This window comes from Entelurus aequoreus, linkage group LG08 (genome assembly GCF_033978785.1).
Source record: "Entelurus aequoreus isolate RoL-2023_Sb linkage group LG08, RoL_Eaeq_v1.1, whole genome shotgun sequence".
NCBI classification, from domain to species: Eukaryota; Metazoa; Chordata; class Actinopteri; order Syngnathiformes; family Syngnathidae; genus Entelurus; species Entelurus aequoreus.
Window position 1 is genome coordinate 2,888,799 of NC_084738.1, and position 27,853 is coordinate 2,916,651.

Genomic DNA, 27,853 nt, shown 5'->3' on the forward strand with positions numbered 1-27,853 from the left:
TTAGCTCTCCACCTACGCCAGCCAGCCCTCGTCTGCTCATCAACACCCGTGCTCACCTGCGTTCCAGCGATCGGCGGAAGGACGAAGGACTTCACCCGATGTGTTTGGCGGCCCGGAGACGTAGGAAGTCAAGGTGAGGTCGGCGGCTAGCGCGTCTGCTCTCCAACAAAGTCCTCCTGGTTGTGTTGCTGTAGTCCGGTGCTATTACACCGATCCCACCTACAACTGTCTTCTTTGCAGCCTTCATTGTTCATTAAACAAATTGCAAAAGATGTCCAGAATACTGTGGAATTATGAAATGAAAACAGAGCTTTTTGTATAGGATTCTACGGGGTACCATAACTTCCGCTAAACTGACTTCGTCACACGCATACGTCATCATACCACGACGTTTCAGCCGGATATTTCCCGGGAAATTTTAAATGTCACTTTATAAGTTAACCCGGCCGTATTGGCATGTGTTGCAATGTTAAGATTTCATCATTGATATATAAACTATCAGACTGCGTGGTCGGTAGTAGTGGCTTTCAGTAGGCCTTTAAATACAATGAAAGAATTTAATCGGGGACGTCTGCTTTGTTGGTGCTGTGAAAAAGACCTAAGATGGCAAAAAGTGCCTTAATAGCCAGAGACATTTTCTCTTTTTTTTCCCCCTTTAAGTGGGATTCACTTTGAAGGGGCGCTTTTAGAAAAATTAAACCGATGTGACAAGATGATCGATTACCCGTAAGTCCACCTGACGCAGAAATTAAGCTTTTTTTTGTTCACCCCTTTCTTTTTTTTTTTTTTCAGATGACGGCCCGCCTCGTTCATGGACGCGGAATTCAAACGCCGGCCAGAAAGTCTACCTTCAGCCGTCACTTGTGCGGCGGCGCTCAGAGCGCATCCACTTTGTCTTTGTCAGCGCAAGAGAGGACATTGTTATTAGCCGCATGCCTTTCTACCAGACAATCACGCCGCAGTACCGCCAACATCTCGCTGGCTTCTACCTGTGCGAGCACACACATTTAGCACAATATCGCCATGCATTCTCATGGAAATCACAACTATTATCTTTTTTCTAAAGTACACTCCATTAAGAGAAATCCTCCAGCAGTGTTGGCTTTGCAGAAGCAGTGATCAACAGAAGCCTTTCCTGCTTATTTATTGAATACATTTTGGCATTAAAATTACAATCCATGAAGGGGGTGCTAATTTACACTTCATAAAGCTCACATACTTTTAATTTACGACCGCAGGATACGCTTATTGTGAATATTTTTTCCTGCGAAAGGGGCGTGTTGTCGCACCCCCTTTCTGGTGGTCCACTGGATGACTGGATGTATTGATCCGTTTATCATGTTTACATCATCACTACATGGCTACAAGAGACCAGGTGTGTAATTGACTTTCTGGATGGTGTCCTCTAGGACAGGGGTCACCAACCTTTTTGAAAGCAAGAGCTACTTCTTGGGTAGTGATTAATGCGAAGGGCTACCAGTTTGATACACACTTAAATAAATTGCCAGAAATAGCCAATTTGCTCAATTTACCTTTAACTCTATGTTATTATTAATAATTAATGGTATTTACACTTAATTGAACGGTTTAAAAGAGGAGAAAACACGAAAACAAATGACAATTAAATTTTGAAACATAGTTTATCTTCAATTTCGACTCTTTAAAATTCAAAATTCAACCGAAAAAAAGAAGAGAAAAACTAGCTAATTCGAATCTTTTTGAAAACATTTAAAAAATAATTCATGGAACATCATTAATAATTTTTCCTGATTAAGATTAATTTTAGAATTTTGATGACATGTTTTAAATAGGTGAAAATCCAATCTGCACTTTGTTAGAATATATAACAAATTGGACCAAGCTATATTTCTAACAAAGACAAATCATTATTTCTTCTAGATTTTCCAGAACAAAATTTTTAAAAGAAATTCAAAAGACTTTGAAATAAGATTTAAATTTGATTCTACAGATGTTCTAGATTTGCAGAATAATTTTTTTGAATTTTAATCATAATAAGTTTGAAGAAATATTTCACAAATATTCTTTGTCAAAAAAACAGAAGCTAAAATGAAGAATTAAATTAAAATACATGTATTATTCTTTACAATAAAAAAAACAAAAAACTTGAACATTGATTTAAATTGTCAGGAAAGAAGAGGAAGGAATTTAAAAGGTAAAAAGGTATATGTGTTTAAAAATCCTAAAATAATTTTTAAGGTTGTATTTTTTCTCTAAAATTGTCTTTCTAAAAGTTATAAGAAGCAAAGTAAAAAAATAAATGAATTTATTTAAACAAGTGAAGACCAAGTCTTTAAAATATTTTCTTGGATTTTCAAATTCTATTTGAGTTTTGTCTCTCTTAGAATTAAAAATGTAGAGCAAAGCGAGACCAGCTTGCTAGTAAATAAATACAATTTAAAAAATAGAGGCAGCTCACTGGTAAGTGCTGCTATTTGAGCTATTTTTAGAACAGGCCGGCGGGCTACTCATCTGGTCCTTACGGGCTACCTGGTGCCCGCGGGCACCGCGTTGGTGACCCCTGCTCTAGGATCTGTTGTCTCGTTCCGATACAACTGAAAATAGTAGTTGTAGCATATATGTGTGGAAATTTGAAAGAAAACGCTCCACAAAGATTAACATTACAAACATATTTTAACCGAAGTTAAATTGGATAAAAATTTACCGTATTTTCCGGACTATATGGCGCACTCAAAATCCTTTTTTTCCCTCAAAAAAGGTGCACCTAATCTATGGAATAAGTCTGGTTTTGCTTACCGACCTCGAAGGTATTTTATTTGGTACATGGTGAAATGATAAGTGTGACCAGTAGATGGCAATCGAACATACGAGATACGTGTAGACTACAATATGATGGCAGTCACACATAAAGAGATATGTGTAGACTGCAATATGACTAGGGATGTCCGATAATGGCTTTTTGCCGATATCCGATATTCTCATATTGTCCAACTCTTTAATTACCGATACCGATATCAACCGATACCGATATCAACCGATATATGCAGTCGTGGAATTAACACATTATTATGCCTAATTTGGACAACCAGGTATGGTGGATGAGCTTCAAGCACGCCTGTGAATTGAAAACCATTTTAGGTGACTACCTCTTGAAGCGCATCGAGAGAATGCCAAGAGTGTGCAAAGCAGTAATCAGAGCAAAGGGTGGCTATTTTGAAGAAACTACAATATAAACCATGTTTTCAGTTATGTCACCTTTTTTTGTTAAGTACATAACTCCACATGCTTAGATGCCTTCAGTGACAATCTACAATGTAAATAGTCATGAAAATAAAGAAAACGCATTGAATGAGTGTCCAAACTTTTGACCTGTACTGTGTGTATAATAAATAAATAAAAAATAAAAATTCAAAATAAAATAAATTAATTTTAAAAAAAAATATATATATATATATATATATATAATACTGGATGAGTTTTTTCTTGCAATATTGCTAGTAGCATTTCTCTTAGAACAGTATAAAGTCGTAATATCATGAGAAACTTATAGAATTGCGATGAGACGTGAAGTGTGTCAAGAGTAAACTAGTTTATGTATCAAATATTTTATATAAATATAATCTTTCTTTTACTATTACCAATTATTTTCGTCTAATTTCGATGTTTGTTTTCATAACAGTACAAGGTAATGTTTTGTAATACTGCAATTTGATTATACAATTTTAAATTCGTAATGGCACAACTTTATTTGTTAAAATGGAACATATTTTTCATAAAACTATGACATAATCCTTGCAGTTGTATTGTTTTATTCTTGCAGTGCTATTGCGAGGAAGTGGTTGCGGGTGGTTAAGAGCGGTTGTGGAAAAATACAAGACTGTTTCCAGTACTTTGTTAAATGTGTATATGTTAACTATTCACACCACATCGTGAGCAAGCTCTCTACATGCAAAGCCCATATCGTCGTGGCGGAAACAAATTGCCCGGGACATCGAAGGTATGGCGCTGGTGGAGCAAGAGCCATTAAAGCCACCTCACCTCAGTGGGTTCTATGCAAAAAAAGCGGCCATATTTCCTTTGCTTGATCACTTTCACCCTCGTCGTAATCACGTTTGGTGCTGATTTATGGCGCCCGGGGTCACAGTGCAGTGGAGGTGCAACGCTCTCCAGATGTTCGCTGCCTCCTAAGAGCTTTCTGCTCACCTGCCTCGCTCGCGCTTTTGTCTTATTTAGAGCGCGGGGAATGTGCGAGGCGACAGGCGACGGGTGCCCTCATTTGTTCTGTCGATTGCCTCGCCCCCCCTGCCCCCCCACCCACATAGCTGTGCCAGTCTAGCGGATCAGACCCCTCCCTTAACCCCCACCCCGTCCCTCGACTCCCTTCCGCAAGGAGGAGGTGGGCATCGGGCCGTGGAGATCAACCGCCGTCGCCTTCTGAGGCGCAATGATGTTTATAGTAGTTGTTTAGTTTAGTTTAGTCTTTATTTGAAGGGACAATGTACAGAAACATTAAGCTCAAAGACAGATATGTTCTGTACCAGATTATAGCTAAATAGCTAATTTCCATCTGCAGTCCCTGGCTACCTAAATTAAAGGCCTACTGAAATGAATTTTTTTTATTTAAACGGGGATAGCAGATCTATTCTATGTGTCATACTTGATCATTTCGCGATATTGCCATATTTTTGCTGAAAGGATTTAGTATAGAACAACGACGATAAAGATTGCAACTTTTGGTATCTGATAAAAAAAAGGCTTGCACCTACCGGAAGTAGCGTGACGTAGTCAGTTGAACATATACGCAAAGTTCCCTATTGTTTACAATGATGGCCGCATGAAGTGAGAGAGATTCGGACCGAGAAAGCGACAATTTCCCCATTAATTTGAGCGAGGATGAAAGATTTGTGGATGAGTAAAGTGCAAGTGAAGGACTAGTGGGGAGTTGAAGCTATTCAGATAGGGAAGATGCTGTGAGAGCCGAGGGTGACCTGATATTCAGCTGGGAATGACTACAACAGTAAATAAACACAAGACATATATATACTCTATTAGCCACAACACAACCAGGCTTATATTTAATATGCCACAAATTAATCCTGCATAAAAACACCTGCGTGTTTGTTACGCTAGCTCCTAGCTCCTCTGCTAGCTCCTAGCTCCATAGAACACGCCAATACAATTCAAACACCTGATCAACACACACAATCACTCAGCCCAAAAGACCGTTCACCTGACCCAAGGTTCATAAAGCTTATATATTTTTAAAAAGTTACGTACGTGACGCGCACATACGGTCAAGCTATCAAATGTTTAGCAGCCAAGGCTGCATACTCACGGTACCTGATATTCAGCTGGGAATGACTACAACAGTAAATAAACACAAGACATATATATACTCTATTAGCCACAACACAACCAGGCTTATATTTAATATGCCACAAATTAATCCTGCATAATAACACCTGCGTGTTTGTTATGCTAGCTCCTAGCTCTTCTGCTAGCTCCTAGCTCCATAGAACACGCCAATACAATTCAAACACCTGATCAACACACACAATCACTCAGCCCAAAAGACCGTTCACCTAACCCAAGGTTCATAAAGCTTATATATTTAAAAAAAGTTACGTACATACGCAAAAAAAAGTTGCGCACATACGGTCAAGCGATCAAATGTTTAGAAGCCAAAGCTGCATACTCACAGTAGCACGTCTGCGTCTTTGTCATCCAAATCAAAGTATTCCTCGTAAGAGTCTGTGTTGTCCCAGTTCTCTACAGGCGTCTGTGTATCGAAGTCAAAAGTCCTCCTGGTTAGAGTCTCTGTTATCCGAGTTCTTCCATCTTGACTGCATTTTTCGGGAATGTAAACAAAGAAGCGCCGGCTGTGTACTGTTGTTGCTGACTACGTTCGAAAAATACGTCCATTTCGCGCCGACAACTTTCTTCTTTGCTTGCTCAGCTTCCTTCTCCATAATGCAATGAACATGATTGCAACAGATTCACGAACACAGATGTCCAGAATACTGTGGAATTATGAAATGAAAACAGAGCTTTTTCGTATTGGCTTCAATGTGGAAGGCATACCCGTGTTCGCCGGGCTACGTCACGCGCATACGTCATCCTCAGAGGCGTTTCGAACCGGAAGTTTAGCGGCAAATTTAAAATGTCACTTTATAAGTTAACCCGGCCGTATTGGCATGTGTTATAATGTTAAGATTTCATCATTGATATATAAACTATCAGACTGCGCGGTCGGTAGTAGTGGGTTTCAGTAGGCCTTTAAAGGGATACAAAAATCATGCAATAAAATTATGACAATAAAATCATACACAAGTATTAAGAAAAAAGTCATAAAATGCCCTTTCATGGACACATACTTAATATACAATACAACCACACCTCATTTACATCATCACACAAAGACAATACATGCTTTTGTTCACATCTGTCATCATTTGTAAAAACAACCATGATTTTAACACACACACCTCACAATTTACAATAAAAATGCTCTCATGGATAAATATAATACACATTAGGTTGATGTGTCAAACATAATGTCCATCTTAGTGACCGTGTGGGCAGCTTTGATTGCTCCAAAGCCACTTTTTTAACTTCAATTGTGAATGAAGAGTAATCTGTTAGACTTTTCAAGTTTGTTGTGAGGTCGTTCCATTCCTTTATGGCTTTATATGAAAAGGCTGATTGTGCAAAAGAGGTTTTACATCTGGGTATGCTACACTGCCCCCTGCTGGAGGCTCGTGTGTTTCTAGTTGTCACAGCAGATGTAAACTGGACAAAGTGCTTAAGTGGCGCTGGTGCAGTGTTATTTAAGATTCGATGTCAGGCCATATTTCCTAAATCTACTACCGCCCACTTATAGCGTACTTTAAAGCTACAATACGTGATCATTTCACAGCTAAACGACAACTGCAGAATCATGCTAATGCTATATGGCAGTGGTTCTCAAACTTTTTTCACCAAGTACATCAGAAAAACACTCTCCAAGTACCACCATAATGACCAACAGAAAAATACAGTAGCCTAGTGGGCCTAAGTATTCATTAAAAACAACGCAGCGGTTTAATTTAACAAGTATATCTAATATTTTTGGCCAGTGTAACATTACCCAGCGTTTGAACAGTAACACTGTGTTTACATATAGGAAAATAAAACACTGTACTTTAACTAAAGGCCTTAGTTGGCCACATGCGTGGACAGCACCTTTTAGCTCTTATTTCCAAAATTGTGTACACTACTGAATTGGGGTCTTATGGCCACTTATGTGGACACTCATACTGCCATCTGGTGGTGTCAGAAGAGTATAACATACAATGGAATTTGGGGAAAAAAAGTGTAAAAATAAAAATGAGCATGTCACTACACATGAAGTACACGTTTGTGTACTTATGGACTAAGTACATCATATCAAAAGATGATTTTTAGTTTTTATTCTAATTAGTGTCCAATAAGCCCAAATAGCAAAGATAAATTAAAAAAAGCATATAAACAAACAGCTTGGGCCTTAAGAGGTTAATCAAGTGGTTCTTTGGCCTACCGTGAGTTGGAGTCTTCGTCCCACCGCAGTTTGAAAGTCCCTGCCATACGGGATTGTAATACCCTCCTGAGAAACAGACAAAAACCAAATGTCTACCGCAGTTTTTAAGAGGACACAGTGAAGTGGTGACTATGAACCACCTACTCAGTGGACATGCCCGGACACCTCTCTTCAGAATCAGAATCAGAAATACTTTATTCCTTTATTATTATATACTTTATATACTTCCATGCTTGCATGGGTGCTAATATTGTCAGACAAGCTTCCAACTACTTAATTTGCTAGCGTAGCGTCATTAGCTGCTCATGTTGTCGTCATTGTGAAGTAACAAATGTCTGGAAAATTTAAATAAATATATACCGTATTTTCCGGACTATAAGGCGCACTTAAAATAATTGTTTTCCCTTTAAAACTCGACAGCGCGCCTTATAACCCGCCTAATGTATGGAATAATTCTGGTTTTGCTTACCGACCTCGAAGCTATTTTATTTGGTACATGGTGAAATGATAAGTGTGCCCAGTAGATGGCAGTCAAACATAAGAGATACGTGTAGACTGCAATATTATGGCAGTCACACACACTGCAATATGACTCAAGTAAACAACACCAACATTTTATATGTTCCATTGAAAATATAGAACATTACTACCCACGGCGCTCAAAAATCTATCAAAATGTTTTAGCACGACTTTGGTAAGCTATGAAGCCGCACCGCTTGATGGATTGTATTGTGCTTCAACATACCAGTATTATTATGGTGTGTGTGTATAAGGTAAGACATATTATCTGACGTTTTGTCTCGCAATATTATGCAAAATCAACTTTTCTTACCTTCTGGTTCCTGCTGATCTGTATTTGGGATCTGCATAAGTCCTGAAAAATTGCGCGCGTCCGCCTTTGTAATCCGTGACGATGCCATAGTCGATAAGCATCTTCTTTTTCTCTATCTTCTTGTTATGGGACATTCATCCTCCACTGTTGCCATTTGTAATATAAAGTAGTGTAAAGTTCTTACTTATATCTGTCAGTAAACTCGCCATGAAAGTGCTAAAACATACCGGTGTAGTGAGTTTACATTATTCATCCAAGGAACTTTAGTTATTAGAGAGTTCCGGTCGGACAGTTTTTCCACTATAATCCGCCTATAATTTGCCCTATAAGCCGCTTTATATATGAAAAAAGATCGAAAATAGACCACTCATCAGCAGTGCGCCTTACTACCCGGTGTGCCCTATGGTCCGGAAATTACGGTATATTGTACATTATAAACAGCCTGTTCGCTATTCCAGTCTTTATCCTATTTAGCGTATTCTCCTGAAAACATTGAATCTTCTGAATTTGTTTTTGGTCCATTTCTTTTGTCAGCTACACTTAAAAAAAATAAAAATAAATTGTCCTATTGTGCAAAACTCAAAAGTCTCCTGCAGAGCATGTTGGCGCTTAGGAGTATACGAAGATGACAGTTCGCTGTTATTTAAAGTAAGCTAGACTTTAAACGACTTAAAGCAGTACTACTTACTGCAGTGTTTTTCAACCACTGTGCCGCGGCCGTGAGATACAGTCTGGTGTGCCGTGGGAGATTATGTCATTTCTCCTATTAGGGTTAAAAATATTTTTTGGAAACCAGTAATTATAGTCTGCAAATGATGTGTTGTTGTTGAGTGTCGGTGCTGTCTAGAGCTCGGTAGAGTAACCGTGTAATACTCTTCCATATCAGTAGGTGGCAGCCGGTAGCTAATTGCTTTGTAGATGTCGGAAACAGCGGGAGGCAGTGTGCAGGTAAAAAGGTGTCTAATGCTTAAACCAAAAATAAACAAAAGGTGAGTGCCCCTAAGAAAAGGCTTTGAAGCTTAGGGAAGGCTATGCAGAACAAAACTCAAACTGAACTGGCTACAAAGAAAACACAAACAGAATGCTGGACGACAGCAAAGACTTACTGTGTAGCAAAGACGGCGTCCACAATGTACATCTGAACATGACATGACAATCAACAGTGTCCCCACAAAGAAGGATAAAAACAACTGAAATATTCTTGATTGCTAAAACAAAGTAGATGCGGAAAATATCGCTCAAAGGAAGACATGAAACTGCTACGGGAAAATACCAAAAAAATAGGAACAAAAGACAAGAACTAAAACACTACACACAGGAAAACAGCAAAAAATACAAAATAAGTCAGGGCGAGATGTGACAGGTGGTGACAGTACACCTACTTTGAGACAAGAGCTATAGTGATGCAAGCTTGGTTATGCTTTAAAGTCATATCCAAAAATTGCGACAACGACTTTTTACTGTCAACTGAGTTTCGTTTTTTAGTGATTTCTACGGATTTTTTCATCGCAAAAAATGTGCCTTGGCTCAAAAAAGGTTGAAAAACACTGACTTACTGCGTATTTAAAAGCCTACTGAAATGATTATTTAAATTTAAACGGGGATAGCAGATCCATTCTATGTGTCATACTTGATCATTTCGCGATATTGCCATATTTTTGCTGAAAGGATTTAGTAGAGAACAACGACGATAAAGGTTGCAACTTTTGGTCGCTGATAAAAAAAAAGCCTTGCCTATACCGGAAGTAGCGTGACGTCACCGGAGGAAGGACTCCTCACATTTTCCCATTGTTTACAATGCAGCGAGAGAGATTCGGACCAAGAAAGCGACGATTACCCCATTAATTTGAGCGAGGATGAAAGATTCGTGGATGAGGAAAGTGAGAGTGAAGGACTACAGTGCAGTGCAGGACGTATCTTTTTTCGCTCTGACCGTAACTTAGGTACAAGGGTTCATTGGATTCCACGCTTTCTCCTTTTTCTATTGTGGATCACGGATTTGTATTTTAAACCACCTCGGATACTATATCCTCTTCAAAATGAGAGTCAAGAACGCGAAATAGACATTCACAGTGACTTTTATCTCCACGACAATACATCGGCGAAGCTCTTTAGCTACTGAGCTAACGTGATAGCATCGGGCTCAAATGCAGATAGAAACAAAATAAATAAATCCCTGACTGGAAGGATAGACAGAAGATCAACAATACTATTAAACCATGTACACGGTTAATAATTCCCAGCTTGGCGAAGCTTAACAATGCTGTTGCTAATGACGCCATTGAAGCTAACTTAGCTACGGGACCTCACAGAGCTATGCTAAAAACATTTGCGCTCCACCTACGCCAGCCAGCCCTCATCTGCTCATCTACACCCGTGCTCACCTGCGTTCTAGCGATCGACGGAAGGACGAAGGACTTCACCCGATCACCGATGCGGTCGGCGGCCCGTAGACGGAGGTAGTCAAGGTGAGGTCGTCGGCTAGTGCGTATGCTATCCAAGTCAAAGTCCTCCTGGTTGTGTTGCTACAGCCAGCTGCTAATACACCGATCCCAGCTACAACTTTCTTCTTTGCAGTCTTCATTGTTCATTAAACGAATTGCAAAAGATTCACCAACGCAGATGTCCAGAATACTGTGGAATTATGAGATGAAAACAGAGCTTTTTTGTATTGGATTCATTGGGGTACCAATACTTCCGTTTCAACGATGGACGTCACGTGCATACGTCATCATACATAGACGTTTTCAACCGGAAGTTTAGCGGGAAATTTAAAATGTCACTTTATAAGTTAACCCGGCCGTATTGGCATGTGTTGCAATGTTAAGATTTCATCATTGATATATAAACTATCAGACTGCGTGGTCGCTAGTAGTGGCTTTCAGTAGGCCTTTAAGCTGCCGTTCTGCTTGTGCATTTGTTGTATTCCTTCATCTCCTCACAGCCAGAAGTGATCCTCCTGACAATACAAAGCAAGAAACTCCAATGCATTTATTTGAAAACGCTAACTAACCGAATGCAGTGGAATACGAGCCATTATTGATGATTTCATTACTGCATGAATAGGACCCCCTCGGCGAGTAATAAAGCATTATCTTGCTTCGTTTTTTGTCACGGGATGTTGGAAAGGTTAGGCGATTTGTTTTAATGTTGAAAGTGCCAGACGCTACATTCGTTGCTTTTAACAAGCTGCTATCACGACATCGCACTGCTGCGATTTCATTCCAGAACGGTGCGCCAAACACTTCTTGATGGTTATATCTATTTGGGGGGTACCTAATAAACTGGCAAGTGAGTGTATCCTCCCACTCATAGACAAAGAAGAGAGGATGTAGAGAGATAGGGCGCAAGCAGAAAAAAAAAAAAAAGGGGGTCTCTCCACGCTTGAGTGCATTTAAATCTTTACAAACTCTCTGCTTGACAGTGATGAATGTTACAATATGCCTAATGCACGGCTCTGTTAACTTAAGTTTTTGTATGCAGCCGCTGTGCCTTGGACATTAGACCTTAATAGTATGTTGCCCTGAAACAAGACTATAAATAAAGTCACGGCTGCTGTTAGACAGTGGAAATTGAATTTTGCATGTTCGAAATATTTAACATCACATAGTTTTGGGCGGATTCTGATTATGAGTAATTTATTTCAATATTCTTATACTACCGTATTTTTCCGACTATAAGTCGCAGTTTTTTTCATAGTTTGGCCGGGGGGCGCAACTTATTACCACATTAGCGTAAAATATCAAATAATATTATTTAGCTCATTCACGTAAGAGACTAGACGTATAAGATTTCATGGGATTTAGCGATTAGGAGTGACAGATTGTTTGGTAAACGTATAGCATGTTCTATATGTTATAGTTATTTGAATGACTCTTACCATCATATGTTACGTTAACATACCAGGCACCTTCTCAGTTGGTTATTTATGCCTCATATAACGTACACTTATTCAGCCTGTTGTTCACTATTCTTTATTTATTTTAAATTGCCTTTCAAATGTCTATTCTTGGTGTTGGCTTTTATCTTATATATGTTTTTTTTCTTCTTTATTATGCATTATCGGCCGGTGCGACTTATACTCCGGAGCGACTTATAGTCCGAAAAATACGGTATGTATTCTGGTTTGGTGTAAACAATGGAACGGTCTTTGTTTTGCTTATGTTTCTCCATTTCCATTGAATGCACAAAATATACATATATATTCCCTCTCCCTAAGAAAGGGAATTCAAGGCAGTGCCAAAATTACAGAACCATCAGCCTCATCTGTCACGCTAGCAAAGTAATGCTGCGGATAATCCTGAACAGACTGAGGAACAAGGCAGAGGAATTCCCTTCCGAGGAACAGGCTGGATTCAGACCAAAACGGAGCACCACCGAACAGATCTTCAACGTCAGACTACTGATTGAGAAGCACCTTCAGCACCAGCACAACTGATACCACAACTTCATTGACTTTAAAGGCCTACTGAAATTATTTTTTTTAAATTTAAACGGGGATAGCAGATCCATTCTATGTGTCATACTTGATCATTTCGCGATATTGCCATATTTTTGCTGAAAGGATTTAGTAGAGAAAATCGACGATAAAGTTCGCAACTTTTGCTCGCTGATAAAAAAAAGCCTTGCCTGTACCGGAAGTAGCGTGACGTCACAGGAGCTAGTATTCCTCACAATTCCCCGTTGTTTACAATGGAGTGAGAGAGATTCGGACCGAGAAAGTGATGATTACCCCATTAATTTGAGCGAGGATGAAAGATTCGTGGATGAGGAACGTTACAGTGAAGGACTTGAGAGGCAGCGATGGACGTATCTTTTTTCGCTCTGACCGTAACTTAGGTACAAGCTGGCTCATTAGATTCCACACTCTCTCCTTTTTCTATTGTAGGTCACAGATTTGTATTTTAAACCACCTGGGATACTATATCCTCTTGAAAATGAGAGTCCAGAACGCGAAATGGACATTCAGTGCCTTTTATCTCCACGACAATACATCGGCGAAATGCTTTAGCTACGAGCTAACGTGATAGCATCTTGCTTTAACTGCATATAGAAACAAAAGAAATAAACCCCTGACTGGAAGTATAGATAGAAAATCAACAATACTATTAAACCGTGGACATGTAAATACACGGTTAATGCTTTCCAGGCTGGCGAAGGTTAACAATGCTGTGCTAACGACGCCATTGAAGCTAACTTAGCAACCGCACTGCACAGAGCTATGCTAAAAACATTAGCTCTCCACCTACGCCAGCCAGCCCTCATTTGCTCATCAACACCCGTGCTCACCTGCGTTCCAGCGATCGGCAGATGGACGAAGGACTTCACCCGATGCGTTTGGCGGCCCGGAGACGTAGGAAGTCAAGGTGAAGTCGGCGGCTAGCGCGGCTAGCGCGGCTAGCGCGGCTAGCGCGGCTAGCGCGGCTAGCGCTCCAACAAAGTCCTCCTGGTTGTGTTGCTGTAGTCCGCTGCTAATACACTGATCCCACCTACAACTGTCTTCTTTGCAGCCTTCATTGTTCATTAAAAAAAATTGCAAAAGATGTCCAGAATACTGTGGAATTATGAAATGAAAACAGAGCTTTTTGTATAGGATTCTACGGGGTACCATAACTTCCGTTACTCGGACTTCGTCACGCGCATACGTCATCATACCGCGATGTTTCAGCCGGATATTTCCCGGGAATTTTAAAATGTCACTTTATAAGTTAACCCGGCCGTATTAGCATGTGTTGCAATGTTAAGATTTCATCATTGATATATAAACTATCAGACTGCGTGGTCGGTAGTAGTGGCTTTCAGTAGGCCTTTATATATTTATATATTAATATTATAACTACACAATAGTATTGTGTAGTTATAATTATATGCTTTTACTTGTAATTGTATTGAATTGTGGACCCCAGGAAGACTAGTGGGTTGTTGAGGCAACCAGCTAATGGGGATCCTTAATAAAAATCAAAAATCAAATCAAAAAAGCCTTTGACCGTTTCTGGCATGAAGGACTATGGCAGGTTCTCAGAAATTACAACTTCGACAATAATCTCATTCAGATCATCCAAGCACTTTATACAGACTCAAGCAGTGCAGTTCTCATCAGCAACAGCATAGGAGAACCTTTTAAAACATCTATTGGTGTCCGCCAAGGCTGTCTCCTCTCCCCTGTCCTATTTAATGTCTTCCTGGAGAACATCATGGAAAAAGCACTCCAAGAATTCCACACCTCCGTTACCATCGGAGGAAGACCCGTCTCCAACCTTGGCTTCGCGGATGACATTGACCTTATGGGAAAAAGTGAGGCGGAACTCCAGGAACTGACCACCAGACTGGAGGAGGCTGCGAGAGCTTATGGAATGGAGATGAGTGCAGAGAAGAGCAAGATCCTGGTCAACAGTCACAATCACTTACCACCACCGAACATCACATTGAATGGACAAACCCTGGAGGAAGTAAAGGACTTTAAGTACCTCGGGTCCTTTGTGAGTGAAGATGGCAGCTCCACAAAAGAGATCAGAGCAAGGATCGGCATAGCAACATCAGCCATGACAAGACTGACCAGTATCTGGAAAAGCAATACCATCAGCTTCCAGGTGAAGGTCAGACTCTACAAGTCACTTGTTCTTTCCACCCTACTCTATGGTTGTGAGAGCTGGACGCTCACGGCGGACACTGAGCGCAGGATACAGTCCTTTGAAAGCAAGTCTTACAGAAGAATGCTACATATATCATACAGTGAACACCGGACAAATGATTATGTTCGACATTTAGTTACCACCCATGCTGGCGAACAGGAACCTCTACTCTCAACAGTTAAATGTCGCAAGCTGACCTGGTTTGGTCATGTCACAAGGCACACCTCCCTGTCAAAGACCATCCTGCAGGGAACAGTAGAGGGGAAGTGGAGACGAGGCAGGCAGAGAAAGGCCTGGATGGACAACATCAAAGAATGGACTGGCTGCAGCTTCCAAACCCTGCTACGAACAGCAGAAGATCGTGAGCGCTGGAGATCCCTGACTGCCCAAGCATCCACCATGACACCCCTACGGCCTCCTAGGCCATGGGATGAGTGAGAGTGAGTGATACATATATATACATAAAAACCACCACTAAAACATTCACAGTAGGGATGTCTGATAATATCGGACTGCCGATATTATCGGCCGATAAATGCTTTAAAATGTAGTATCGGAAATCATCGGTATCGGTTTCAAAATTATCGGTATCGGTTTCAAAAAGTAAAATTTATGACTTTTTAAAACACCGCTGTGTCCCCGTAGGGAGCAATACAGAGCGCCAATAAACCTTAAAGGCACTGCCTTTGCGTGCCGGCCCAGTCACATAATATCTACGGCTTTTCACACACACAAGTGAATGCCATGCATACTTGGTCAACAGCCATACAGGTCACACTGAGGGTGACCGTATAAACAACTTTAACACTGTTACAAATATGCGCCACACTGTGAACCCACACCAAACAAGAATGACAAACACATTTCGGGAGAACATCCGTAACACAACATAAACACATCCCACCTCCCCGGATTGTATATAACCAAAATGTAAAAAATAAAATGTATTTCTAATGTATATACTTGTTCTTATGCTATCTGAACTCACTATGTTCTCTGCTCGCTGTACATATCCTACCAAGTCAGACCTACACTGTTTCAATGCCCATTCCTCTGATGATGCAATTGTTGATGAATGAAGTGCTGATATCAACCAAACCCTCCTCATCCCACCACCCGGATTGTAAATAATGTAAATAATTCAATGTATATACTCTGATGATTAACTTGTGTGATAACTGTATTATGATGATAGTATATATTTGTACCATGAATTGATTAACGTGGACCCTGACTTAAACAAGTTGAAAAACTTATTCGGGTGTTACCATTTAGTGGTCAATTGTACGGAATATGTACTGAACTGTGCAATCTACTAATAAAAGTTTCAATCAATCAATCAATCAAAACACAACAGAACAAATACCCAGAACCCCTTGCAGCACTAACTCTTCCGGGACACGACAATATACACCCCCGCTACCCCCCAACCCCGCCCACCTCAACCTCCTCATGCTCTCTCAGGGAGAGCATGTCCCAAATTCCAAGCTGCTGTTTTGAGGCATGTTAAAAAAAAAATGCACTTTGTGACTTCAATAATAAATATGGCAGTGCCATGTTGGCATTTTTTTCCATAACTTGAGTTGATTTATTTTGGAAAACCTTGTTACATTGTTAAATGCATCAAGCGGGGCATCACAACAAAATGAGGCATAATAATGTGTTAATTCCACGACTGTATATATCGGTATCGGTTGATATCGGAATCGTTAATAAGAGTTGGACAATATCGGAATATCGGCAAAAAAAGCCATTATCGGACATCTCTAATTCACAGTTTATGTTTGGCAGCCAGGTGTGTGTCATAAAATCACTGCATTATACAGAGTTTGTGAGAACACACCTGCTAGGAAAATGGCTTGTCTCAAGATGGCTGCCTCTCTTTTATCACAACTCATCAAAACATGGTTTATAATAGTATAATGTAGTATGAAATAGTATAATGATGTACTTACAGATATGTGACATAATTCCTCTTCAAAAAAATAGGTCGTCTGACTTAGCTTGTAACATTAAAACAAATCTAGAACGACTTCCTGTTCGACAGGAAGTACAAGGGCAGGAACCAGGAAGTAAACAATGAAATCATATAATTTGAAAACATTTAACAAATAGATTCAAGTGGACAATGTAATATTTGCACTAACAGAAAGCTTTCCTATGTATGTTGTCTAACTCATGAATAAAACGTTAAATAGAATATAAAATATTTGTATTTAAAAAACAATATTACTTCCTGTCTGACAGGAAGTACAGATACAGGAACCAGGAAGTAAACCTTGCAACAAATTAGTGTCAAGTAAGAGTCTTTAAAAGCCTTTTGCAACGCTTTGGCCTACAAAAATAAATATTTTTTTCCCCATATTTGATCTATTTTTTGGCAAAAAAAAAAAAAAAAGCAATTGGAAGGTTAATTACAATATTTCAACATGAAGCAATAAAATGAATTTTAACTGATGTCTTTACAGTATAAACTTAGTAAAAGTGTTTGTTTAGTAGTGTATGGAGGCAAAGACTTATCTCTAAAACATAAAATAAAATAAAATAAAATAAAATAAAATAAAAATTAGATTGAAAAAACAATATTACTTCCTGTCTGACAGGATGTACAGGGACAGGAACCAGGAAGTAAACCTTGAAACAAATTAGTGTCAAGTAAGAGTCTTTAAAAGCCTTTTGCAATGCCTCGGCCTACAATTTTTTTTTTTCCATATTTGATTTATTTTATGGCAAAGAAAAAGCAATTGGAGGGTTAATTACAATATTTAAAGATGAAGCAATAAAATTAATTTTAACTGATATCTTTGCAGTATAAACTTAGTAAAAGTGTTTGTTTAGTAGTGTATAGAGGCAAAGACTTATCCCTAAAACATAAAATAGAATAGAAAATATGTGTATTTAAAAAACAATATTACTTCCTGTCTGACAGGAAGTACAGGTACCGGAGCCAGGAAGTAAACCTTGAAACAAATTAGTGTCAAGTAAGAGTCTTTACAAGCGTTTTGCAATGCCTTGACTTACAAAAATAGGATTATTTTTTCCATATTTCATCTATTTTATGGCAAAGAAAAAGCAATTGAAATTCTAAAATAAATTCTAAATAAATTAATTACAATATTTGAACATGAAGCAATAACATGGGTTTTAATTGATATCTTTACAGTAGTAAAAGAGTGTTTGTTTAGTAGTGTATAGAGGCAAAGACTCCTCTAAAACATAAAATAGAATAGAAAATATTTGTATTTAAAAACAATATTACTTCCTGTCTGACAGGAAGTACAGGTACAGGAGCCAGGAAGTAAACCTTGGCCTAAATTTTTTTCTTTTTTTTTTTTCCATATTTGATCTATTTTATGGCAAAGAAAAAGCAATTGGACGGTTAATTACAATATTTGAAGATGAAGCAATACAATTAATTTTAGCTGATGTCTTTGCAGTATAAACTTAGTAAAAGTTTTTGTTTAGTAGTGTATAGAGGCAATGACTTATATCTAAAACATAAAATAGAATAGAAAAGATTTGTATTAAAAAAAAACAATATTACTTCCTGTCTGACAGGAAGTACAGGTACCGGAGCCAGGAAGTAAACCTTGAAACAAATAAGTGTCAAGTAAGAGTTTAAAAAAAAAAAAGGATTATTATTATTTATAAATATTTAATACTCTCTGTATTTGCTTTTGTTTTCTTTCCTTGTTGTTGAAAGTGCCTTGACTGTTAAGTGAATTATAAAATGTATGTTTGTTGTTCAATAAAAAAAATATTTAAAAAAACCCCCCAAAAAACAAAGTGTCAAGTAAGTCTTTAAAATCCTTTTGCATTTCCTTGGCCTACAATTCATTTTATTTATTTTTCCATATTTGATCTATTTTATGGCAAAGAAAGCTTAATTACAAAATATGAAGATAACGCAATAAAATGGGTTTTAATTAGGGATGTCCGATAATGGCTTTTTGCCGATATCCGATATTCCGATATTGTCCAACTCTTTAATTACCGATACCGATATAAACCGATACCGATATCAACCGATATATGCAGTCGTGGAATTAACACATTATTATGCCTAATTTGGACAACCAGGTATGGTGAAGATAAGGTACTTTTTAAAAAAATTAGTAAAATAAGATAAATAAATTAAAAACATTTTCTTGAATAAAAAAGAAAGTACAACAATATAAAAACAGTTACATAGAAACTAGTAATGAATGAAAATTAGTAAAATTAACTGTTAAAAGGTTAGTACTATTAGTGGACCAGCAGCACGCACAATCATGTGTGCTTACGGACTGTATCCCTTGCAGACTGTATTGATATATATTGATATATAATGTAGGAAGCAGAATATTAATAACAGAAAGAAACAACCCTTTTGTGTGAATGAGTGTAAATGGGGGAGGGAGGTTTTTTGGGTTGGTGCACTAATTGTAAGTGTATCTTGTGTTTTTTATGTTGATTTAATAATTAAAAAAAACTAAACAAAAAAAAAAACGATACCGATAATAAAAAAACCGATACAGATAATTTCCAATATTACATTTTAACGCATATATCGACATCTCTAGTTTTAATTGATGTTTTTGCAGTAGTAACAGAGTAAAAGTGTTTGTTTAGTAGTGTATAGAGGCAAAGACTTATCTCTTCACACACACACACACACACACACGCATACATGCACAAGCACACACACACACACACACACACACACACACACACACACACACACACACACACACACACACACACACACGCACACACACGTGCACGCATAGGCACGCACATACACTTGTGGTCACTCAGCCAAAGCTTATAGATTGAGCCAAATGGCTTCGGTGTCAGCGTATCCCACGTTTAGAGTGTGGCACCTGACTTGACATTGACACAAATACTCTCTGGGCCATATACTATCACCTCTGCAGAAGCTTTGTGTGTGTGCGCATGTGCGCGCGTGTGTGTGTGTAAGCGAGGCGGACAAATTAAATGATAGATTAGATGCTTAATACATAATAAAATCAGCATCATGTCGAGAAATCCAAGTCAACGACCCCGTTTTATGTTCTCGATGCCAATATAACCGCACGCTGCTAGTGTAAACACAATTTTTTTTTTTAACTCCCGATGCACGATTTAGTGTGTTGTTTGTTCTAATCTATGCACGTTGTCAGATTTTCTGTTTTTGAATTGGCCGAGAATATACGGTCACGCACAGGTTTATCTTAATGGTGTGTCCGGCGACGAGCAGATGTCGCTTCGCTGACAAGCAGCTTCTTTAGCTTTATGAGGCGTGCACCCAGGCAAGGTGATGATGCTTTACCCTTCAGACGAAAGGAAAGGGTGTAAAAATGTAAACAACAAGCACGGTGGATTTACAGCCTGAAGTGGTTCTCACTCCCCCCGCTGGTTCTTGTATGTCATCACTTTTAACTACACGTGTGGTAAAGTTGTATCACAGGAAACCACATCAAGCATATCTACTCAGTCTTGATTCATCATGTGTGTCTTTACCCGCCCCTCCCCTCCCTACTTGGAGTGGAGTTGGGGGTTTGGGGGGGTTAGCAAGCCACCAAAGGTGTTCAACATCTGCTGTCACTGACACTTAGCTTTAAGGAGTCATAATTAAGGGTTCCGACTGAGAGAACACTCTTCAATGTCTATCCATCTGAACTTAAAGGGGGTGTGCAGCATTGCAAGTACCCGGACCCCCACCGTCCAAGACCACCGTCATACTCACCCAGTCAGACTCTTGAAATGGTGAGGACTGTTTCCACAATGACTGCTTAAAAGCCGTCCTTATAACGGAATCCTTAAGACCAACTCCCTGGAACCAAAAAAAAATAGTCCATGATTCCAGATCATTAGAAAGAAGACCTTATAACTTGTATTATTCACTTTAGAACCACATTTTTAAAATCAAATCTTTCGGATATTGTTATTGAAACAAAATCCTTAAAGTCCAGTCCAAAGAATAGTTCTTAGAACGGAAACATTAGTCAATTTCTCAGAATCAAATCCTTTGAACCAACCTTAGATACAATGTATTTAAACCCAAATCCTTAGACCCAAATCCTTTGGAACAAACCTGTAATGATGACGAGGAGGCATTATGATGCGCGGATTGTTTTTCCGAGATGACAGCAGGAACTCTGGAGACAATGTGCAGGTAAGACAATGATTTATTTGCATAAATCATATAAAAATACAAGAACGAACAAAACAAGCAAACACAAGGAGAGCGAGAGTGTGCCGACTGCATACGGGAAGCTAACGGAATAGCTCACTAGGAAACACTAAGACAGCCATTGACAGTCACATTCACACTTGGAACCGCGTTCTTAAAACCAAATCATTAGGAATTAATCATTAAAACCACTTTCTTGGAGCCAAATCCTTAGATCTTAAACCTTGGAAGCATATTCTTAGAGCCAAATCCTTAGAAAAAAATCTTTCAAACCACATTCTTAGAGCCTATTTCTTATAACTAAATCACTCGAACCACATTTGTAGTACCAACTTCTTCAAACTGAATCCTTCAAAACCATATTAAAGTTAAGTTAAGTTAATCATTTTGGTGATTTAACCCCCAATTCCAACCCTTGATGCTGAGTGCCAAGAAGGGAGGCAATGGGTCCCATTTGTATAGTCTTTGGTATGACTCGGCCGGAGTTTGAACTCAAGACCTTCCAGTCTCAGGACGGACACTCTAACCACAAGGCCACTGAGCAGGTGATATTCATAAAACCAAATCCTTACAACTAAATCCTTAGAACCACAATCTTTTATACCAAATTCTTAGAAATAAATGCATTCAAACTCAATTCTGAGAACTAAATCCTAAGACATGAATCCTTCAAAGTACTTTTTTAGAGCCCAATCCTTAGAACTAAGTCCTTGGAACCAGATCTGTACAGCCACAGCTACTAAATATAAAGCTGGAGGTTGCATCAATGAGTGATAGCGGTGTGTGCGCTCTGTATTAATTGCGATGCAGAAGAAGAGTCACAATGACAAATATCAAACAAGTGCTCTCTCAACAGCATGACCTTTTTAAGAAAAATTGCGCTTGTTTGCGTCAACGTAAAAATGAGCTGGCTTGATGGACGTTATGCTAACCTGCACGCTAATGGGGAGACGTGTGATTACCTGTGGTCGCCATGGCAACAGATGCTACTGTCCTAACTTATGGTGAGTAGAAACAGGCAGCTTGGTGCATTGGTATGACGCGCTACAGTTGGCTAATGCGGTACCTGCATTAAATTGTCAATCCAAGGATGCAACGTTACCCAACAACAATATCAATCAATCAAAGTTTATTTATATAGCCCTAAATCACGAGTGTCTCAAAGGGCTGCACAAGCCACAACGACATCCTCGGCTCAGATCCCACATCAGGGCAAGGAAAAACTCAACCCAATGGGCTACAATGAGAAAACTTGAAGAGGACCGCAGATGTGGGGATCCCTCCCTGGGCGACCGGTGCAATGGACATGGAGTGGATCTAGTTAATAGTGTGAGAGTCCAGTCCATAGTGGATCTAACATAATAGTGAGAGTCCAGTCTATAGTGGGACCAACAGGAGATCATCTTGAGTGGAGACAAGTCAGCAGCGCAGAGACGTCCCCAACTGATGCACAGATGAGTGGTTCACCCCGGGTCCCGACTTTGAACAGCCAGTCATTTGTGGTCACCTAATCTGCGTATACAAATGAGTTTTAAGATTGGAGTTAAATGCTTCTACTGAGGTAGCATCTCTAACTGTTACCGGGAGGGCATTCCAGAGTACTGGAGCCCGAATAGAAAACGCTCTGTAGTCCGCAGACTCTTTTTGGGCTCTGGGAATCACTAATAAGCCGGAGTTCTTTGAACGCAGATTTCTTACCGGGACATATGGTACAATACAATCAGCAAGATAGGATGGAGCTAGACCCTTTAGTATTTTATACGTAAAACCTTAAAGTCGCATCTTAAGTGCACAGGAAGCCAGTGCAGGTGAGCCAGTATAGGTATATACTAGAGATGTCCAATAATATCGGCCTGCCGATATTATCGGCCGATATATGCGTTAAAATGTAATATCGGAAATTATCGGTATCGTTTTTTTTAATATCGGTATCGTTTTTTTTTGTTTTTTTTAAAATTAAATCAACATAAAAAACACAAGATACACTTACAATTAGTGCACCAACCCAAAAAACCTCCCTCCCCCATTTACACTCATTCACACAAAAGGGTTGTTTCTTTCTGTTATTAATATTCTGGTTCCTACATTATATATCAATATATATCAATACAGTCTGCAAGGGATACAGTCCGTAAGCACACATGATTGTGCGTGCTGCTGGTCCACTAATAGTACTAACCTTTAACAGTTAATTTTACTCATTTTCATTCATTACTAGTTTCTATGTAACTGTTTTTATATTGTTTTACTTTCTTTTTTATTCAAGAAAATGTTATTTTATTTTATTAATTTTTAAAAAAAAGGACCTTTTCTTCACCATACCTGGTTGTCCAAATTAGGCATAATAATGTGTTAATTCCACGACTGCATATATCGGTTGATATCGGTATCGGTAATTAAAGAGTTGGACAATATCGGAATATCGGATATCGGCAAAAAGCCATTATCGGACATCCCTACTAATAACTAAAGCAATGGACTTTAAGCATACTAATGTTAGTGTGATAATATATTAGGGCTGCAACTAACGATTAATTTGACAATCGATTAATCTGTCGATTATTACGTCGATTAATCGATTAATAATCGGATAAAAGAGACAAACTACATTTCTATCCTATCCAGTATTTTATTGAAAAAAAACCCAGCATACTGGCACCATATTTATTTTGATTATTGTTTCTCAGCTCTTTGTAAATGTTGCAGTTTATAAATAAAGGTTTATTAAAAATAAATAATAATAAAAATAAAAAATAAAAAATAAAAAATTAAATAAAATAAAATAAAATAAAATAAAATAAAATAAAATAAAATAAAATAAAATAAAATACATTTTTTTAATTTAAAAAAACCCCCAAAAAACCTCTGCGCATGCGCATAGCATAGATCCAACGAATCGATGACTAAATTAATCGGCAACTATGTTAATATTTGATTTTAATCGATTTAATCGATTAGTTGTTGCAGCCCTATAATATATACATCATTATTCCAACAGTTGCGCCCTCTAATGCACAAATGAGATTGGAACAGGTTATTTGTCTCCTATAACGAGTCCACGATATTGCATAAAACGGTCATTTTACATGCCTTGGCTCCTTATTCCTGCTGCAGGGTTCCTTCCTCCGACTGCTGGAAACTGCTCATTTTTCACCGGCATCCCTTCTGACAGGTGAATTCTGACAGCGCAGAGCCTCGCTCATTAGAGCTAATATTGCGTTCCTTTGGCAAATCCCTCATCATTTTTGGGCCTCATTGACCGTTTTTTTTTCTTTCTCCCCCTTATAAGATATTAAGCATTCAGACCTCATTTACATCCTTATTTTTCAATTTGCTGCCGCACTAGTTTAATTTATTCCATATAATTTCTTTTTCTGAAAGGGACATTAATCATTGCCTGTTCCTTTTAGTGCCTCTGGGATTTTTTTTTTTTTTTTTTTGCCCCCTCCCCGCTAAATCAATAACGTAAAGGCTCTTCCTTTGCTGAATATGATAAAAGAGTTTTGCCAAAGGATATCAGTGTCCTAGCCTAACACCCTCTCCCCTTCCCTTCTTGTTTTATTCATTTGAAATTCCACGCTTGTTTATTCGCCTCTTGAGCTAATGCATGTGCTTGTCACACATGCACAGTACACAGAAAGGGAGGTCGGTCCATTCACGGGACGCAGCCATTCGTTTTATCCTCCAAGGAGAGTGGCCTTCCTCTTGATCATCTTCATAAGATTTTTTTTTTTTTTTTTTTTTTTTTTTTTTTAATAGCTGCTGTGATATAGCCAAGTGTGAAGAAAGAGGGAGGTTGTTATAGGAATTTAACTATCCCTTACAAATTGATTCACACTTGAGCAGCACACAAGGTCCAGTAGGTAAATTACCAGGAGGACACAATCATCCCCGTCCTTTGAATGGACACTCGCTTTAATAAAAGATCATTTCCTTTTAAAAAAAAAAAAAAAAAAAAAAGACTTTTCACTTTTTAGTGGCAGCCTTGCTCATTACCATGGGGCGTTAATCTATATTAAATTATTACCCCCCCCCAAAAAAAAAAAGTCCTCTCAGGAAGGAGAGTTCAAGTCTTAATGGCATCATTCTTCTGCTGTCATTAAGGATATTAAAAATGCATTAAGCGGGAAAAGTACTGCTGAGTGGCGACAAATCAGCCAGCGTTCGCCCCTTTAACGTTTCGCCTCGAGAAAAAGTTGGACAGGCACTTTTCAGTGCCCATTTAGGAGAATTTCTTTCAAAAAGTAAAGTCAGAATGAAAACGTATCTATTTTTTCGGGTGAGGGGTCAACATTTTTTATTATATTATATTTATTTTTATATGTGACCTGTGCTGGCAAAATGAGTCACAATGAGGACATTTTAAAAACTGAGTTATTGTTATTAGGGATGTCCGATAAAATGCGTTAAAATGTAATATCGGAAATTATCGTTTTTTTTATTATCTGTATCGTTTTTTTTATTTTTATTTTTTTATTTTTTTTAATAAAATCAACATAAAAAACACAAGATACACTTACAATTAGTGCACCAACCCAAAACACCTCCCTCCACCCATTTCTTTCTGTTATCAATATTCTGGTTCCTACTCGGCCGATAAATGCGTTAAAATGTAATATCGGAAATTATCGGTATCGGTTTTTGTTATTATCTGTATCGTTTTTTTATTTTTTATTTTTTTTTATTAAATCAACATAAAAAACACAAGATACACTTACAATTAGTGCACCAACCCAAAAAACCTCCCTCCCCCCATTTCTTTCTGTTATCAATATTCTGGTTCCTACATTATATATCAATATATATCAATACAGTCTGCAAGGGATACAGTCCGTAAGCACACATGATTGTGCGTGCTGCTGCTCCACTAATAGTACTAACCTTTAACAGTTCATTTTACTCATTTTCATTAATTACTAGTTTCTATGTAACTGTTTTTATATTGTTTTACTTTCTTTTTTATTCAAGAAAATGTTTTTAATTTAGTTATCTTATTTTATTATTTTTTTAAAAAAGTACCTTATCTTCACCATACATGGTTGTCCAAATTAGGCATAATAATGTGTTAATTCCACGACTGCATGTATCGGTTGATATCGGTATCGGTTGATATCGGTATCGGTAATTAAAGAGTTGGACAATATCGGAATATCGGATATCGGCAAAAAGCCGTCATCGGACATCCCTAATTGTTATTTACACATTCTCCATCTAAAGACCTTCAAAATGATATATGGTTTGTTGGAATCGGACAGAAAATGACCGAGTTACATCCGATTGAAGTCGACCAAGTTTGAGGGTCCGTTTTGAGAAAAACCAGCTTAAAGTTTACTGTTCCAGAACAGAATGTTCCAAAACAAAACTCCATAGCAACCATACCTTAAAAGTCCTTGTAGCAACACCAAAAATTGGTACAATTAAAGTCAAATCCCATGTCTAAAGGAAAAATATATATTCAACTCTATTGAAAATGGTTATGTACAAATATTTCAACACTGTTTATGTCACAGTTTTTTTGTTCACTGGTCAGTTTGTCAGCTGGTCAGCTGTCCGTAATATTCCTGACCAGCAGCACTAAGAAGATTCGCCGACTGCAGTGAATTTAGCGCACTTGCAACCGCCCGTGTACCCTCTCCACCTTCTAAATCCATTACGGAATGTAAAACAGTCTAACTTATCCACAAAAATAATAATTAAATGTACGTAAATCACCTTTTTTCACCAAATATTCCGCTCGAATTACTGTGTTGTTTTTCATCAGGGCGCTGCCATGATACCACAATGCACCGCGCGGGGTGATTCAACCGATGAGGGTACGCCTCACGGCGACCGGTGTTCCGGTTAGCAACAAGCCGGATTTGTTTACGTCGGGACAGGTTTAAAAACTCGAATTATATTGGTTCAGAATGGCGTCATCGGGAATTCCATGCTCATTTTTAGAAAGTAGGTAAACTTGGCGTCACAATGATACCAAATATGGCGAGGGGAATTCCCCCTTATTGCCGCGAGTGAGCGTTGAAATCACTTGATTTTCTCAAGGAATTTTAACACAAAGGACTAATTTCTGAAGACATACGTCATACAAAACCTTCAAATAAAGGTGATTTAAGATGTTTTCTTGCTATTTCGATGATTGGGATCGCTAGATTGTGGCTTTATGGACTCATTTGTGTGAAAATCTCAATTTCAACCAAGATACATTTTTTTTTCACTTATTTGCCTGTAGGTCAAAATTAGCCTGTGCGTATTCCGACTCATTGTGACCACATATTGCCCTCCCGGTAACAGTTAGAGATGCTACCTCAGTAGAAGCATTTAAAGGCCTACTGAAATGACATTTTTATTTAAACGGGAATAGCAGATCCATTCTATGTGTCATACTTGATCATTTTGCGATATTGCCATATTTTTGCTGAAAGGATTTAGTAGAGAACAATGACGATAAAGTTCACAACTTTTGGTCGCTGATAAAAAAAAAGCCTTGGCTATACCGGAAGTAGCGTGACGTCACAGGAGGAAGGACTCCTCACATTTTCTCATTATTTACAATGGAGCGAGAGAGATTCGGACCGAGAAAGCGACGATTACCCCATTAATTTGAGCGAGGATGAAAGATTCGTGGATGAGGAACGTTAGAGTGAAGGACTAGAGAGGCAGTGCAGGCTGTATCTTTTTTCGCT